This window comes from Corvus kubaryi, unplaced genomic scaffold (genome assembly GCF_017639235.1).
Source record: "Corvus kubaryi isolate FWS band 111438036 unplaced genomic scaffold, C.kubaryi_AGA036_p1.0 37397, whole genome shotgun sequence".
Lineage (NCBI taxonomy): Eukaryota > Metazoa > Chordata > Aves > Passeriformes > Corvidae > Corvus > Corvus kubaryi.
In genome coordinates, this window is record NW_024581136.1 from 7,067,938 (window position 1) to 7,081,390 (window position 13,453).

The following is a 13,453-nucleotide window of genomic DNA, read 5'->3' on the forward strand; positions in this document are numbered from 1 at the left end:
TTATATTAGAAGTGCCATAAACAATGTTGTTTCCAGGCCAACAAAACATTAAAAGGTGGTAAGTGGATAAGAAAACTGCAGGGAATATAGATAACTTTGAATTATTTATTGGCCATATGTCCTCAGAGCAGTACATATTTGCAAATATCTTTGATAAAAAGTGCATCTCTGTGGCTGAGGTTCAAATGGGTGACACAAATCACAGCAGGTACCACATGTGCAGCAGCAATTTTATTACAAACCACCAAGTATTTCCTTTCCTGGTGCAACCCTTCATAACCAGAGCTGGAGCTGTAGCAAGAGCTCAGCAATAGGAAACCTTGTGGACAGAATGGATGTTGTCCCCCAGAAAGAAACTGCTGCATTTGTCCAAGGTGATCTCCTGTATCCCACCTCAGAGTGCAGCCACCACAAGCATTTTGGAATGGGAAAGGATGCCACCAAAGCCAAGGGGCTGTGCACTAAATAATTCTTTGAGTGTCTCAGTTGTTATTTGCCACGAGTCAGTTATTACCCAGAACACCAGTAACTCCATGTATATATGTATTTTTTTCTTGTTGAAGTGTTATATTTAGCTGATACAAAATAGCTCTAAGCCTCACAAAATAATTAAGCAACATTTTAGATCCTTATGTTCTCTTGCTTTGAGTACTTTCATGATCCTTGTCACAGAAAATGTGCTGAGCTTGGCGCTGGATTCCAGAATGCACCCTGGATTGCTGGAAAACAATTGGTATTTTAATAATTAAAAATTTAGAATTTTTAACAAGTTGTGAATATTTTAAGCTTTTGGATATTTAGAATGTGATCCTTGCAGCCTGATGTTCTTCATTTGGAGATAAGGCTTAAAGTCGAAGTTCTGTATAAAAGATTTTCTAAACCGTTGCATTGAAATAACGTGAACACGTGAAAACAGTTCTCATGCCTTCAGTCTGCAAAAACGGCACAAGGATTCTCAAGGTGTATGGTGGAGCACCACAGATATGAGGGGTGAATGCTCATGCACTACGTGAGGACTAAAATCTGTTCTCTCCAGTTACGCTGATTAGCACCACCACAAATTTAGTGAGATGATTTGTAGTGGAAAGTGCTATTGATACGAGGACACAAAATACTGGTAGCAGATCAGCAACATGTTGCTATCTAAATTTTCAGTCCTTTTTCAAGGGTGACTTTCTTAGACCAGGGGAACAGTTATAATTCTTTGTTTCTCCTGCCTAAAAGCTTGTAGGTGTGTCTTGACAGCAAAGCAGCCACTTGGTTCTTTGATGTTTGTCCCAGCCAAGTACACAGTCTGCAGCTGCTGGTCTGTTTCACTTAGTGAATTATAAATCAGGAAATGATCTTTTGTGCCAGTGGTGCTGTGGCCTGCATTGAGTGGTGAATTCAAACAGGTCCTAAAATCAAGGAAAATGGTTCTATTAGAATGATGGGTATCTGACCATGGTAGGGATGCTCAGTAACAGAAAGGTCTTGACATGGAGTGAAAATGTATTAGTCAAATGTAACCTATAGTCAGTAAATGGTTTTTTATTGAGTATGTCAATCTTAGGGCAAGAAAAGTTGACTTTATTTAGACTGGTTAGGGTTACAATTTGCCCTCTAATCTACCAACAGGTTTCAGGTATGAAGAAAACTAGAAGAAAGCATGATATTCTTAATGTAGTTAATTCAGGAAGGAATATGAAGTGACTCATTCTCACTGAGAAATTTTTCTACTCAGTGTGCCCCCCATGATTTTTTAAAAGCACCATATCACAACATATGCTCATTATGCTAACCATAGTTTCAGGTCTAAATCTTTCCACTGAACTCCTGTTTCCCTGCAGCTCAAAGAATATCTACATCTACTTTTCATTTTGCTTTATTCTGTACTAGAGCTATTTATTTTTCTGGATATGTTTCTTTTTAGCACTAACATTTAATCCTTTCAAGCATCCAAAATACACACTGATTTACCTGGCAGTTTTCCTAGATAAGCTGCAATTTAACAGAACGGGATTTTATCCTGTTTATTCCAGTACTTCCTTCCAAACTAATTATTTGACCTAAAAACACAACTGCAAAGTTTAACACTGGAAAGAACCATAATTAAAATTATAGTGCCTCTACTCTTCTTCCTTTTCCTTGGAGAGCAATTCAAGAGGCCTGCTGGCATGACCTGCCGTCTCTGCTATCTGCTCTTTGTACAGAGGGGTTGATTGCAATTCATTAATAAGAAGTGTGGGAGAGTTTGATACTAAATTTTAAACTGTGTTTAGTTTTCAGAGGCTTTCTAAACACTGAACTAGTTTAAGAAGAAGAAGAAAAAAGAGTTTATTTTTGTAAATTTGTATCAGAGGTGGATTAAGGGAGTCCTCAAAGTAAGTGCAGTAGAGAACTGTTTTCAGAGACTGATAAATGAACAGATTTAATGGCGAAGGCCTGCTTTATTTGCCACCCATAATGAGAAAGAGTGCAGGGATAGGAATTAGAGATTTTTTTTGGCTCCTCACTGAATGCTCAATATATGTATGTCACAGTCCCTACTACCTGTCTGTATGTGAGCTTGGTAACCTCTGCCTCTCCTTCTGGTTGGAGTCAGGAATAATACTTCACTTCTTGGCTGGTTCTTATAAGGATTAGCCAGCACTTTCTATATTAGAAAGCTATTTAACAGATCTCTTTTTATTTCCATGTCTTCTGTGTTTCCTTGAGCAAACAACATTGGACAGGGTCAAGTGCTTTCACAGCTTTCAAAAAAGGAAATATAGGCAATACTTATTTATACAATATATTGCAAGTTAGGATGGTAGCTTTTGCTTGAAGTGGATGAAGGATTAACAGTCTGTGTCAGTAGTACCACGCTAATCATTCCACTTCCCTCCCCTCATCTGTTAAGATCACTTTAGGATGAAAGCTCAGCATGACAAACTCTTTCTACACACTTCATAGGGATCTAATACTAAAGGTCTGCATGACAGAAGGGCTATTGCAATAGAAGGCATCCAGTCATGTTTCCAGTTACATCTTAATTGAGTACTTTTTGCATCTTCAGTTATTCTTAAGCAAAATCTCATTTATTCATAAGATCTTTTTCTTCCTGTTAGTTTTCACAGCCTGTGAGTACAGCACAATGTATTTTCCTTGGAAAAAAGAAATAAAATGGAAAACATTTAGCATTACAGCAGATATTTTTCAGTAATTCATGCAAATTTTTTGAGGAAAAATATGTTGTTGGGGTTAAATCTTGTATCCTACTTTTGTTTCTGTCCAAACCTGATGTACAGAGGGCTAATGTGGCAATATCTCTAAATAAAGAGATATTAGTCAGCTTTAACTAGCAGAACAACATAAAGACTCTCTGTTTTGATATAAGACAAAGTGATGCAACACCTGTATTGGATGAATTTTAGGAAAACACATTATGCTGAAGAAAATACATTCAAGCATTAGAAGGAAAATGTGTGCAAACAGCAGGAAATTTCTAATAGAATTATGTAGAATCAGTTATTAGAAATAACCAGTAAACAGACTGTTTTATTCCTGTCTTCCTCCTGTCTATTTGACCAACATGAAAATAAACAGCTCTGGAGAGGAACATTCATTTTGCCAGCTAAGCCAAATGGCTTCCTTTAGCCAGGTGCCCTTCTTTCTCCTTGCCACTTCGTCATGTGCCATGTAATACTGCCCAGAAGACAATCAGGAACAACGTGAAGAAAAGAAAAAAATACCTGAAAATACAGGAAGGTCAGATGTTCCCTAAAATACCTTCCTTGAATGAAGTGGGATCTCCCTCAGGTGATAAATAATTATAGCACTACACGGTGATTTCTTCAGCTGCTAATTAAGAAAAATAAAACAGGCCAGAAAAAAGTATTCTAGAGTTCAAGGTTGCTTTTAAGAGAGAAAGAAGGTTATTGTTCCTGAGATTATAATTATACAGAAAAAGGTAGGTCACTACAGCATGTTTGAAAACTTGGATCTTTCAGAGAAGTGGATTGAACCAAACAATTTCTGTTCCCACACAATTTTTGACTGTATACTTTTCCTAAGAGTGTTGGAAGACAGCCGAAAAGTCAGAGCTGTAATTTACCCACAATATGTGCTTGAACTAGAAGCCAGAAGTAAAAGCCCATGCATGGCACCAGACACCCACACCTTCTCTTGGCAAGTCGTAGGCTGGTAGAGCCTTCTTAGGCTTCCTCACAAAAGATCTCACACAGGAAGAGCAAGTAGATGAACTATAAAGATAAAAACAAATGAAGTTTGGGATGTGACTGTGCCAAGCCAATAAAAGCATGTATGAAGCAGAGAAGCTTTGCAGGCAGTTAAGGCAAAGAAGAGACACACCCGGAGCAGGAAGGCTTAAGGAATAGCAGAAGCAGTCAATTTTAACAGTTTTGAAGCAAATGTATGGAGATCTTCTAGACAAAAATTTCAAACAACAAACAAACTTATTGTATTTTTCAGATGTGTTAAAAGAGTGATCAGTACATTAAAAGAACACAGAGGAGTCTTTTGTACATCCTTCTGTATAAAGGAATCTGTCTCCACGGAATTAATTCCTGGCAATATTTGCAAATTTTTAGAAGTTTAAGGTTCCTGAAACAGAGACTTTGCAGAAATATAGATATTAAGATTTCTGTTTACATAGATCTTTATATAAGAGCTGAAAAAGAAAAAGAAAAAGGTACTGGTAGTTGAATTACTGCCCAAGTGGCCAGCATTTGAACCTTCATTATGGATACCCAAAATTTTATTCTCCTTGGCAATACAGCACATCATGGTTTTTATTCCACTTATAGCCTGGTTTCATCACACTGCTACTAGTATTATTGTTTTTACTTCTAGAAAAAGGTCTAGCAGTTGTTTTAGAAAATATTTTCTATCTGGGTTTACACTCTGTTTCTTTTTCTCTGTGTCATGGCTTATTTTCTTCCTCTGTTTTCTGACCATACTTTGTTCCTTTGTAGGCTTTTCCAGAATTTCTAAAATACTAGAGGACATTTTATCTTGATTACTTTAAACTAAGCTAACACTTACTGTTGTTGTATATGAGCTTTTGTTGTTTTTACACTGTAACTCTTTTCAGTTTTCTTCTGTGTCCAGGCCTGAGCTGACACACAGCAGCAGCTTGTCAGAGAAAACAACAAATAGTTTATATTGTTCTAGGTAGACTTTCCCTAATGCAGATCTTGGTTCTCATCTACCCCCAAACATCAGGGACTGCAGAAAATCTGTCATTCTCCGTCCTTCTCTGTCTCCCAACCTATTATCCTTAGCAAGTCTGTTCTACCTCCTTAGGGAACCTTGGAAATCATCTATCCTGGTGATCCCATTCTTGCCCTAAAATTTCACCACCTTTGCCATAAAAGGACCTGGTATCTCACCCACCTGGATGGGGTTGAACTCAGCTTCCCTGGTGCCCAGAAAAAACTCTGCAAGTCCCTACTGACAGAGGTGCTGGACGCCCTGCATCCTTCTGATCCTGCTCAGAACTTGCTCACCACAGGGCTGCAGTCACTACAGACTCATAGAAAGAAGACATGGGATGATAGTTTTGACAATAAGTAATGACCTAATGGGCCTGCAGGCAGAGCAATTTCAAGTCTAACATCATCTCTGATCTGGTGTGGAGCTTCTCTACCACAGCGCATCTGAGAAATGGTGTGCACTGTCATCTGTACAAGTATCTTAGCTTCTCATTACCTTGTTCCAACCTGTTTTTATCTTTGACAGAAAGACATTCTGATGAACAGCAACATGGGCTTAAAATCTATGTAAAAGAAAACTAAGGCTTTAACAGTAAAATATGTTTGTGTATCTCTGAGGCTCGGCATAGGAATGTTTCATTCTCAAATGACTGCTATTGAGTCTAAATGTCTAATTTTCATAAATCTATTTGGAAATATCACAGTCACAGTGACAACTCTTTCCTGTCCCATATCTTTGTGAGGAATGAAGCACATCAGCAGAAAACAGATGGCTGATAGTGGGTCATCTGTGACATGTGCTGCATTCTGTGTTATGTGTCTGACTGTCCTTACTTACGAGCTGATGATATCAAAAGGCACATAATTTACATATTCCTGTGCCTGCAAATATGATCCTTTCTCGTTGGATATCAGAACTGTAATCCAACTCACTGTTAAATTCCTATTCTTTTTAAATCTTGCATGAAGAGGAAAGGCCTGTGTGTATCTAGAGCAGCTTGAAGTCTGTCCTCCCAGTTAGGCTTTTTAGTGGCTTCAGCAACTGGGAAGATGCACATAGTGCTAAGAAAGTAGAAACAAAGAATCAACCACCAAGGAAGAGATAAATGTATAAATAAATTATGATTGTATTAATACAAAGAGCTGGACTTCTCCCCTGCCTTGCATCTCTCTGTAATCACTTATGCTTATGCAAAATAGAACTTGCAAGGTAGAAGAGTTTACTGTAAAAAATATGCATTTTTTCTGCAAAGAAAACATGATTGTAAAAGTCACAAACCATCAACACTCTGAGATAACAAGAAACAATGAACAAGGAACAAATTCTTCAGTCAATATCTGGAAGGAAAAATGAAATAGTTTTCTGTGTTATTTAAACCAAATCTGCTGCATGATGCTAATTGTGCCATAAGCGGAATTAGATGTGCTGTGTTAACACTCTTGCTAATGTTGGTCCATGAGCCATCTTTTTGCCTCCCTACCCCTGCCACCCGAGTTGGGAGCTATCGTCCAGTCCCAGCTCTTGCACTTCTAGACCCACCAGCCAAACGTGTAACATGATCTAAAGATCTGTATTTCTCCGATAATAGTGGGCAGCACTTTTCTTCATATACAGCTACATCTCTATCTCCTACTAGCTTTACATTATTCTTCTTCATTATAGCATTCTTCACCTTTGTGTTATCTTTCAATTTTTTACTTGTGAGCCACTAGTCTCCAAAGTTACTTAGAAAAGAGCTGAAAAATATTTATCAGGAACATTTACACTACCTTCCCTTTACGTGACAGTTCTTCTCATTAGTGCAGGGAGATGAGACCCTGGAATAAGGATTTTCTGTGAAAATGATATATCTCTCTTGAAAGTAAAAAATTGAGTTAATGTGCAACTGCAAGTGTTCTGTCAGCATAGGAAAGAGTTTAATGTGTTCCTGGAGGCCTAATTTGATCTACGCCTCAGGTTTATTTGCACAAAAGTGGCAAAATGTGATACTGTGGGACTTCATTTACTCTACAAACAGAGTGCAAAGAATAAAACAGCAGAGCACATTCACAAGACAGTGACTGATGTATCCTTAAGGGGTAGGGAAGGTGATTACTGGAAGAACGGGTAGTCTTAATTTAACCCCCCTTTTTGTACTAAAATTTTTGGGATAACTCAAGGATAAGGTAAAAAAACCTTTAAACTACCCTTGTCTTTTACAGTGACTTCACTCCTGCAAACAAATTATACATTTATCTATGTCCATTGAACTCCACCTGCCTGTTGATAAAATGATGCAGGCTGATAGTTGCCTGCTTGGAGCATTACAACGCTGCAGCAGATTACCAGGAAATCACTGTGATTTACTGTCATCCTGCTCTAGAGGAGAAACTGCCTCAAATTACCCTTACAGTGATGAGTATCTGAAGTAACTCCACTGATTCAGTGCCGTTGTTCTAGATGTACACTGGTGTTACAAAAAAAAAGCAGGATATGACCTAAACACTTCAAGGAAGGTTTTAAGCAGCTTGGTTAGCCATGAAGAGTCCTTTGCTCTTACGGGCAACTAGCAGAACTTAAATGGAAACAGTTTCCACTAAACCTTTATTAAATAATAATTTTCTTAGAATCACAGAGCCCATGATTTTGTTCAGGAGCAGTTTAAGATTGAAACAACAGAAAATGATGTATATTTTATGCTGATAGTATTCCCTTCATTTAGGATTTGAGTCATTGTCCTAACACTGCAGGAGAACCCACTCGACCTGTGTGCACTGTGACATACCCAGGGATGAATAGCAACATTTCCTTTGAAATGACAGCTGCTTCTTATCCTTCACAAATGCATAGTCCTACTCACTTCACCCTCCTCCAGCATTTAAACCAACTTGTCCCTGAGATTTAGCCAGTTAAACAGTACTACAATACACTGTAATCTTCTCTGAAATCCCCTTGAATGAATGTGAACAAAGGAGTGAGGGGCAATATCAGACTGCTTAACTGATGAATGGAAGAACATATACAGCAGGTTCTTATTTAATATTCAAAGGACCTTTTTCTTCTGTGACCTCTGCTTATGAAAATCCTGAGACTGATGCGTTCAAGGGTGGTGCAACCCCTGTCTTTTCACAGATGACATTCCGAATTGAGTACACAGCTCAGTACTCCCAGAGACAGTGAGAGCAAGCTCTAAGTGCCCAGTCTGCCTCACCTCGATGAAAACAGACTCTTTGCTCACTGCTTCTCTCTTGTTGGTGAGACAGGAAAGGACCCCATTCTCACCACTGGTCTGCCAAGCCTCGGCTGTCCCATGTAACTGCCCTGCTTGAAGTGTAACAGGGCGTGTAAAGCTTACCTAGGAATGTTGAAGAGGAAGGACAGAATTGGAACCATGCTGTTGGGAATATGCTACAAAGAATTGAAAGGTTAAGTGAGAAAGCAGGAAAAGAAAACTATCTTTGTGATTTCTACCAAATGCCAGTTTTTTATTCTACCAGTCATATATTCTATCAGAATTCATTATAAAAATAGAATGTATGAATGCTATGCTTTCATAGATTTTTTTCTCAGGCACAAGGTGTTTTTTCTTCTGTTTTTCCTCTGTTACCTCCCTGAAATAAATTGTCCATGACACAAAAGTAATTTAATGAAGTCAGACTGTATGATAATTTTTTGCAACAAACCTAGAGCTTAGTACGTATGGGTACTCTTTGTCTTTTAAGAGATTTTTAAGCTACTGTTTGTGTTTAAATTACTATATCCTAGATACAGCTAAATGTGCTGCTAGAGGATGTAGGTAGTCCCTGGAGGAGATGGATGGTCTACTGCCAATACTATGGGGCTGTGCCAAATTTCTGGCCTATCAACAGCCTTGGGCTTCTTCACTTCCAGCACGTGTTCTGTCAGAGATTAAGAAAGGAGCCCCGAGTCTACTGCCTTCACTGAACTTCAGCATCTTTAGGAACCTCTGAACAGAGCAGTACACTGGGGGGCCTGATGCTGGATGTAATTGATAAATATAAGGTACACTGAATCCCACAAAAATTAGAGTGGAAGTAGTATGAAAGTCTGTCCAAAGTTTTTTCTATTTCAGTGTTCTCCCCAGCTCTGCCTAAGACTTTATAATAATCCTTTGTATGTGGTATATCATCCCTGTATAGTCTGTGCATGCAAAATAGATTCTTTCATAGTCAGAAGGGGGTTAAATAAGAAAAATCTGCATTTCATATGGCTTTTTAATATCTGGAGTACAATTTGTCTATCTCCTCCCCAGATTCTTAGAGATTTTTTTTTTTTTAAAGGATTAATGCTCCAAGAAATATTGTCAATAGATGCAAACAAAATGGTTCACATGATTTCTAATGTGGCCAGACCATACATTAGATGACCCTACCTCAGTCCTGACTTGGAACAACATAACCTTGAGGCTGGTGCCAAACATCCCTCTTTAGCCACATTTTACTCAGGAAAACAGTTCTCTTCTGTCAGGTAACACAGTACAGTGCAAGGGATAGGAAGGGCAGGACAGTTCATTTGGAACTGTTTTGTGTTAGCACTGCAAGCTGCCTATGGAGTTTTCCCTTGCATTAGTCATTATCATGCCTCAAGGATGGATCACATAATTTTTTCCCCCAATAAAGACACACCCTGTGTTCTCAGTTGTCTGTTTCTGCGCTGCAGTTGAGAACATAGCTGCTATGGGAACAGGATTTTCAGAGCTCCATACCACTATTGATTTTTCCACGTGCCCACCAAACAGCTGATAATTTTTGCCTCTTGCTAATCTGGATTTGAGATGAGCCAGTAATCTAAAGAAGAAAATCTTTTTAATCTCCTGAGCTGTTCAATCCCACCTACATTTCATTATTGAAAATATTTTCTATATTTTTCTTTTAAAAAATGGAACAGCTAGGGAAAAATGACTCGGGCATTGTCTGAATGAATACTATCCTGATAACAAAGCTTCTCTCACAAATATTAGTTCCACTTCTATTGCTTTATAATAAATGGTTGCAGCTGTTGCCAGGGCAATTTTAGTTTTTAAAAATGTATCCAACTGAAGACAAGGAATGCAGCTGTTGTTATGAGAAAGTCTAAAATAAATCCAGATGTGAACTGCATGATCTAGTGTTGGCAGTAATAATGTCAGAAACAAAACATGTTACATGGTTTGTTTTCTTGAGATAATGGAGTTGAGGATGGGGATTTAGACATATTCTGAATTGTAAGTCTCTGTTCCTGATCCAAATATAGCAAATAAACAGAATGAAATTTCACCTTAGAAAGAGGCATTTCATTTGCTAGAAAAGCTGGTCAGCCTTGCATAGAGAGTGGTAGTAATATTCCAGTAGGAAAAAGGGAGGCCTCAAGCTCTCCTCATTTACCTTTCTGCTAATATGCTAACATTTTATTTTTTACATCTTAACAAAAAGAAAAATACCAGCCATGGTAGAAATCCTAAAATTGCAATATTACCTATTGCTTACTACCTTATCACTCTATAGCCTGAAGTTCTTTAAGCTGTTATACCTTTAATGTTAGAACATTAAAACAAAATTACTGGACAGTGCTCTATAAAGAAAGCATAATCCAACAAGTCCCAGTACATGTACTAATAGTTATCCACTGGAAAAATCCACTGTGCTGGGAAGGTAAATAGTCCATTTAAGTCTCTTTTGGGAAAAAAATATTTAAAGATAGAATTTCTGAGATGGTGATAGAAGAATAGGTCCAGACTTATTTGAAAGTGAGCTTTACCTCTGGTAAATGCTGACTGAAAAGCAATAGCTCAAAGCATGAGCAGAGAGGTGTTCAGAGGCAGCCTGCGCAGTCTGACAGGGAATGGGACTCGGGCAGGATGGCACATGGGCTGAGAGGTGGCTTTGCATCTGTCTTGTACCTTTTCTCCTTGCCTTGGAGCTGCACAGGCTGCTCTGTCTGAAGCCCTTCGAAACTGGCTCTCCACAGCCTCGGGGGTTCATTTCGGCAGCTTGGGGCTGCAGAGAACAGACACGGGGCCGCTGAACCTTGCGGAAATTGGTTTGCTCAAGCGTTAAGTCAGTGCTGATTATGACACCTGCCAATGCCTCTTGGCAATCTGGAGGATTACTGAACTTCACTCATGGTAAAATTAAACAAAGAGAGGGAATCACCACTTAGGCAGGGAAGTTGATGTGGATAGAATTTCAGTCCCAAATTCTAAAGCAATCAGCGTAGTAAAACATTCTTTTTATCCTTAAGGATTACAGCAAGAAGAGAAAACAGTAAACACACAGAAATATACACTCATTCTGTATCTCTGACTTCCATCTTTGGGGATATTTTACTCAAAATAATTGGAAGACTGTATTTTTTTTATCCTTTGTGCAGGAGTTTCAAATGATAAGTCACCTTTAAGCCTTGCTACATAAACAAATGCCACTTGAAGAAAATCTAAAAGTTAATGGGAATCTTCAAAATAATCTGGATAATAAAATCCTACCCACCCTAATTTCCTAAACGTAAACCATTCGATCAAAGATACCTAATACCAAATATACTGGATGAGAGTTTTTGCTTTGATAAGAATTCGTTATTCATAAGGACACATGCTAAGGCTTTTGGACACAACTGCCAGCTGATCGTGAATTATTCCTCACTGCCAAGATTGAAAGAGTTAAGGAACATCTTCCTTTGTTAAAATTAAGGTATATGCTATTGGCCTATCCCATGCACTGTGAAAAAGTCACACAGAAATGATAGGCAGCCAAACAGACAATTTTTCCTTCTGGCTTTGTAAAGACTCCATTGATTTATGGACAAACATGTAGTATAACACATTAATTTCCACCACTTAGTTTAAAAATAAATACTTTCCCTAGACAGGAAGTTCTATGAGACTTAAACACAGCTATTAATAAGAGGAAAATAATTCTGCCTAGCTTCATTACCCTCATAATTATTGGAACGTAGGAGTCTTACCTCAGAAACTTTTGCATTCACTCTAACAGTGCACAATGAAAATACTCTCCAAGCTATGGACTAAGTCCTGCTAATGCTAGAAATAAAATATAAAACTGTGAACATCCTATAATGAGAGTTTGGAAATACCTTTAACCTTACTCTCTAGGAATAAAAATACTGTAATAAAGAGGATGTACACTGTTAAATGGCTCAGGAGGCTGAAATTTTCTTCAGGAATATTTTCATCTAGCTGTAACCCTCTCCCAGTGTGTTTGAGGCAGGGAACAGCAGCCTGCTAGGCACTCTATTATTCTCATTTCTCTCACTATTGCTTCTGGCTGTGCTTGCTACAGATCAGTAGAACAATGTGGAAAGAAAGAACTGTTTGATTTCTTTTAAGTGAAAATAAAGTAAACATGAAGTGAATGGGGATACAAAATGAAAATGCTTTAAAGTCTGAAAATTATATCACTTTTGTGAGATTTTGTAATGGAGAAATTACTAAGGGAAAAATGTGAATATCAGTTTATTCAATGTATTATTGGGATACTACTTTGTTCAAAGTTTTAATCATATTTAAACATTCCTTTTCAAAATCCAAATTCTAGTGTTACTATGACTCCCCAGAAACGTGCTGAAATTTCATTAGGAATCCAAATAACATACACATGTATATTACATTCAGAATATGTAGATCATTATAATTAACAATTAGTTAGGGAACATCAGAGTTCCAAACACATTAAGAGCAAACTGATAAAAAGACTGGATGTCTTTCCTTGGTACAATGGTCTTTACAGGGAATGCTCATAAGTCCCATTGCCCTAAAAACAGCAGAAATGAACCAGCTCTGTCACAATGAGCTCTCTCAGGGCCACTTGCACAAGTGCTGCCCTGAGTCTTTCCTGTCTCTGTCACGGCTCGTGACTTTGCCAAAATGCTACCATTGAGACGTCATGGCCACGTTGCATTTGTAATTTCCATGAAGATTTTTTTTTTCTTGTCATTTTTATTTTTTTCCCCGCTAAATTGGCATTCTGTAGAGCCAGTATAGAGAAAATACCTTTGTGCTTATCTTGGACAGAAACCTTACAGCCACATAGTTACAAAGCTTTCTCACTGTACCACTTTGAAATTCAGACTTGTCATTTCTAAGGGGAGGAGAGAGGAAATTACCCATCTGTTTCCTACATATCTTTCGCCCTTGTGAAAATGTGACAAAATTATGCAAATTTTTAAAGGTTTCTGAAATGTTTAGTTGACAAATCTCAGTGGAGATCTGATAAACTTCATCAACTAAAAATCTTCCAAGATCTCATTTTTTTAGGCATGTACC

General features: G+C 38.0%; 1 protein-coding gene across 2 annotated transcripts in view; it reads right to left on the reverse strand.

Moving 5' to 3' along the window:
• Positions 1-13,453, reverse strand: part of SLC9A9 (solute carrier family 9 member A9) — a 179,008-nt gene that overhangs the window by 110,104 nt on the left and 55,451 nt on the right. The window lies entirely within an intron of this gene.